Below are 5401 nucleotides of genomic sequence, written 5' to 3' on the forward strand. Positions count from 1 at the left end.
TGCTTTTAAAAATGAATTATTATAAATGAGACAGAATACTGCAATTTAAATACAGGCTAATTCAACAACAACAACAACAACAAAAAACTCTTATCTTTGCTGTCTTTTAATTCCACCTTTTTATTTAGGTGTACCTAATCTTATGGGAGTCGGGTGCAACATCTCAACTTTTGCGAGCAGATGGTGAGCAGTGCGTGTGCAGCCTCAAAGCGCCACCTACCTGTCAGTTTGTCCTTTTCTCTGCCAAGTTCAGAAAAAGCGTTTGTCTCATTTGTCAACACTATTGTTGTGTCAGTGCCCATCCATTCATACTCCAACCAAACACAACATTATGCATAATTGCACAACATAATATCTGATACACGAGCTGTTTCAAATATTGTGTTTAAAATGATAATGTTCCATTTAATTTGACACTGCCTTAAGGTATAGAAAAATAGAAAACCAGACATTTGTTGTCCAATTCTTATTTTAATGCATTTCTGAGCTCAAAAGAAAAGAAGTTTAAGTGGTCGAATGTTCTTCAGTTTGAAAATTCCCATTCCTGTACATAAATAAACATCGAGAGGTGACCAAAATGTCACAAGTGCGCATTAAAGCATTGAATAATGCTGCATAGTCACTTCTTGTTTTTATGACAGGTGGTCAAATAGACATTTTAAGTTTCGTTTATATGCATATTGGCATACGTATCACGTATAAATAATGTGATTACATGTTTTGAATGAAATAATAAGCCTGGCTAGTGTTGATGTGGCATACCAGTACTTGATGACAACCGTTTGATATGTCCCCTGTATACCAACATGCTTGAATATGCAGGAGGATAACTAATCAAATAAATCTACTCATTACGGAGGCTGCCGGTATTTCTGCTTTTGCATTAATTATGTAGTCATTAGCATATCAATCAGAGAAATCAGAGATCATGTAATTAAGGTTTAAGCAAAAGCACCTGCTGCCTGTGTGCGTGTGTGCATGCGTGCGTGCTCGCATTGCAGACCTAATCTAATCTGGCCTTTGACAAGATGCTCCCTCATCAATCCCGAACTGTCGGAGTTCTGTTTTTTTTGTTTTGTTTATGTTTATAGGGTTGGGTGGTGGCGTTTGGCAGAGGCATCCTTCAAACTGTTGTCATGGTGATCAAATTGATTGGCAGGGACGCCTGTTTAGAAAGAAAGAATAGAGAACAGGTGGAAGGAGGCGGGCTGTACATCTCGTCGAACAGATTGGGACAAAGTGAGGACTCGCTGGGTGTCTGAGGGGAGCCACTGTCCGTTTTGGCTCTGCTTTCACCTTGTAAAAGACAACCAGTAATTACTCCAACGGTCTGTAATGGACTATTCTGAACCTTTCATGGTATCACCAGATGTTCTTGTTTTTGGGTTGGATCAAATGAAGTGGGATTAGGTATTTTTGAAATTGCCATCTTGACAGATTTTCTAGTATATTTTGTTTCTCCAATTGTTAATTTCTATAACAAAAAACAAAACTGTTTTGGTTTATTTTTTTCATTAGAAACGTCAACATTGTTATTTGGAGCAGCATCTTTTTGTGTGTAGCTATGGAAAGCTGCCTTTAAGTACTACATGACTATTGAAGACATGCTTTTGATTGAGGGTGTGCTTGTTTTGCAGAAGACGTTGACCACCTGTGGGGGAAAGATTGATGGAGCTGAAAGAAGCATGAAATAATTTGTGCAAAGGGAAAACCAGAGGAAGCCATTTGTAAGAAATCCATGGAAGAAAAATACACAGAGGAAAAGAGACGGTACGGGAGAAAAGATGAGGAATGAGAACGGGGAGGAGCGAGAGCGAGGGAATGGGACTCGGGGGAGCGAGTCTCAACTGTTTGTGGTGACAGCCTCCGGCCTCTGGCCTCCTCCCCAACACTTCCTGCTCCATTTCCTTTTCTTTCATTCCTCATTTTGTCTTACTTTCTGAATTATTACTTGTGTTCATTCCCAGGTTCTGTCAAGTTCTCCCAACCTTGTTAAAAACAAACATATGGCAAATGCACTTTAATTCTCACCATACATGTGGTACTTTATTGACTCGTAGGAGTAGTTTTGGATTCCCTTTACATCCCACAATAGAGGCAATCCTATGCATTGATTTTGGACCTGTTGACCTGATAACATTCTAAGTTGATACATATTTTTAAGATGTACCTCAATTATGTAAATCTCCTGTTTCAGAGGCCATCACATTATTATGTTGTGAATGCATAAGCGATTTCACTCGTGTGAAGTCATTAGTTATCCCAGTTCAGGCTACCCGGTGTATGAAGGCGATGCCTTGTGAGGCACCTTTAAAAGCTGTGACAAATCTATTTTGATGGGATGGTTTAGTGACTGATTTCCTGTTTGTGTCGTTCCCAGCCTTTTGCGCCACGCCTTCATCCAGCCCTGGAAAGATTCTTTCCAAATTCTCTGCAGCGTCGTTCGCATCCTTAAAACGACGACCCCCATTAAACCAAGTAGGGTGAGGATGGAGGTGGTAACACGCACCCGGGAACTGTTGGATGCTCCTTGTAAACAGGCTGTGTCATGGTGAAGCAGCCCCTGGTTGTAATGCCACAACCCTCTCACACTCAATCAAGCGAACGCTGCAGCATCTCTGTAGACCTGCTGATTCATCATCTGGCCTACATTTGTAAAACCTGTCGTGGATCTTCTAAACACACCTTTTTGCACTATTTCTGCAGGGTCACAGTAAAGTGAATTAAGCATTTGCCCGACATCCTTGCAAGCTGTGTTGGTTCAGTTCTCGCTGATAGTGTACAATACATGTGAACGGCTGTCCCCGTGCCTGCGTGGGTTTCCTAATAATAATAATAATAATAATAATATATTTTGCGATATTGTACAAAGTCTGCTGGGCACCAGTTCACACGTGACCCTACCCTTACAAAACAAGCAAACGACCTTCGTTTGGATTAAAACCTGTTCTATGTCATACCTCAGTCCTACCACTAGAGAGCAGGAGTGAATTGTCCTTGGCGCTCCCCGTATCCATAAATAGTATTACAGTACAGTTCATTTGTATTAAATGTTTCAGACACCGGATAGTAAGAATTTGACTTAATTTTGTTTGTTTTCCTCGATAGTTAGAAAAAAAAATACAAATGCTACTTGAAAATTCAAGGATAACTGGTCTTGTGGGCTAATTCCTATTTTCATTTCTATACTTTATGATCATTACAAATTTAAAACATAGCAGTTTCATGGTTTTTGGCTTAGTAAGACTGATGAATTATGTTATTTTGGAACATACAAACATTGATGGGAATTCCCTTTTCTCCTCTGTAGTATCTGCTATCCATCAGCAGAGGTCGCCTGGTCACCTTTAAACCACACTGTTTGTCACCATTCCAATTAATTTCCTGAAAATGCTGAATGGCGATCTGTTCCTTTGAAACTCTGAAAATCTCAAAAAGGTCCATGGACTTCAGCCATACTGTGGTAGCTTAAATATAGCTTGTTCATCATCCCTCCCCCATGCTGCTAAAAGAACTCTGCATCGGGCCACACTTGATGGTGCAGCGGATGCTGCAGGCCCACACAGAACTGTAGTAGGCCACTGTAGGTTGAGGCCCTCTGCCAACTAACACACTGGAGACATTTGCTATCAGAAATGTCCAGGCTGATCTGACATGAGCAGCATAGTAAACATTTGGCTGAGCGCCTGCTGTTGTCCAATGTGCAACAACAGAATAGATAAAGCTGTTGTCTACCACATCACCCATGTGATCAATTTGTGACAGGGCTGAATAAACATATTAGATTTGATTTATTGTTCAGGGCAGGACCGTGAAAAGTGGTTAACACATCTGACTCACAGTTTTGTGGTTTCCGCTGCAGCTTTCCTGAATGGAGTTGGAACATTCTCCCTCGTGGATGTGAGACTTTTCCTTGGTACTGTGTGTTAGGTTAATTGTAGACTAAATTGTCCATAGGTGTGAATATGAGAGTGTATTTCTTTTTTTCCCCTACAAATTTCCAGATGCCTCAAAAGACTTGCAATGTTTTACATAGTAGCATGCTGGTTTGCAAGTCGGACTCACAGTCAGGAGATCTGCATTTCCGTGCTTGTGTGGATTTCATCTTGGTACTTGGACTTTTTCCCAATTCCCCACAACATGCATGTGTGGTTGTGATTGTTTGTCTAGAGGTAAATGAGTTCTTGTCTTGCCCCAGTGATCCTAATGAGCACAAACAGTATAGGGAATGGAGGGATGGCTTGATTAGAAATTTCAGAGCTGCAGTGAACAACTCAGTATCTTACTTTTCATGTTTATGTACATTTGGCCAAAATATGATGGCTCCTACTGAATTCAGTTGAATAGCTCTTTAAGACGGGCTTTATGTCTCCTATGTTCTTCTTAACTTGCATAAGTAGGTACAAACCCCAGTTACAATGAAGTTGTGGCGTTGCAAACTAAATACATGCAAACAATTTAATGATTTGCAAATCATTTTCAAATGATGTTGAACTGAACTACCACAAGATGTGCCGGGGCAACAAAAGTCTAGGAAAGTTGAGGAATGCCATAAAAATAAAAAAATAAAACACCTGTTTGAAACATTCCCCAGGTGAACAGGTTAAGTGAAAATAGGTTTGCGTTTGTCATTATTGGGTATAAAATTAAAAGCATCCCTGAAAGGCTCAGTTGTTCTCAAATAAGGATGTGGCAAGGGTCACAAAATCTGAAGAAGTCTGCACGCAAATCGAAACGCCCAAATCCAACATTGGATGCCTGTGACCTACGATTAAAAACCGTGTCATTTTTCAAATGTTTATTTTATCACAGAAGCTGTTTTTGTGTTGTGTGATGTGTTGTGTTATTCCCCACTATGACAGTAAAAATATATATTTTTTTTAAAAAACATTGTGATTTCGTTTGATCGAATACCATTTCAATAAGGAACATTCAATCACGGCCAAACTGAAAATAAATGGGGCACGCAAGTGTGCATGACAAATGCGTCGATGTTGGTGCGCAACAGTCGTTTTTCAAGATTAATCTGCGAGTTCGTTCTGACATGTTTGTGAAATATGTACGTATTTGTAAATGACAGCTGAAGACACTGATACTGACAAAAGGGACAGACTGAAACGCTTAAAGGTGAGTGTGACAAAAGTTACCTGCATGATTTTGCATGTCTGATTATTTCTCCGCTATTTTCAAGTGCTCTCACCCTTATGGTGACTTGAGATATGTTATTTAATCCCGCAAAACTTGAAAGGGTTGTCACCAGACTATGTGGACATATATTTTGGACGAAGCATTTTTCTCATTAAGCAATAGAAACTTGTGTAGTAGTGAGCACAACTTTATAGAGGAAAATCCCTAAAATCGAAAATATTGGTGCAATCACTCTTTTTTTCAGAACTTGTAG

The 5401-nt window shown here is 39.8% G+C and overlaps 1 long non-coding RNA gene across 2 annotated transcripts; it reads left to right on the forward strand.

The window, feature by feature from the left end:
* The first annotated feature begins 1007 nt into the window (after positions 1 to 1007).
* On the forward strand, positions 1008 to 4853 carry LOC147057990 (uncharacterized). 2 transcript variants are annotated; one of them, XR_015065883.1, is made up of 3 exons: positions 1008 to 1410; positions 1638 to 1770; positions 2381 to 4853. It is a non-coding gene; the product is annotated as an uncharacterized LOC147057990 (long non-coding RNA). The 2 variants fall into 2 exon arrangements; XR_015065882.1 differs by having other exon boundaries at positions 1008 to 1328.
* The last annotated feature ends 548 nt before the right edge of the window (positions 4854 to 5401 follow it).

Source organism: Syngnathus leptorhynchus, chromosome 4, assembly GCF_054491065.1.
Source record: "Syngnathus leptorhynchus isolate UIUO chromosome 4, UIUO_Slep, whole genome shotgun sequence".
Taxonomy (NCBI): domain Eukaryota; kingdom Metazoa; phylum Chordata; class Actinopteri; order Syngnathiformes; family Syngnathidae; genus Syngnathus; species Syngnathus leptorhynchus.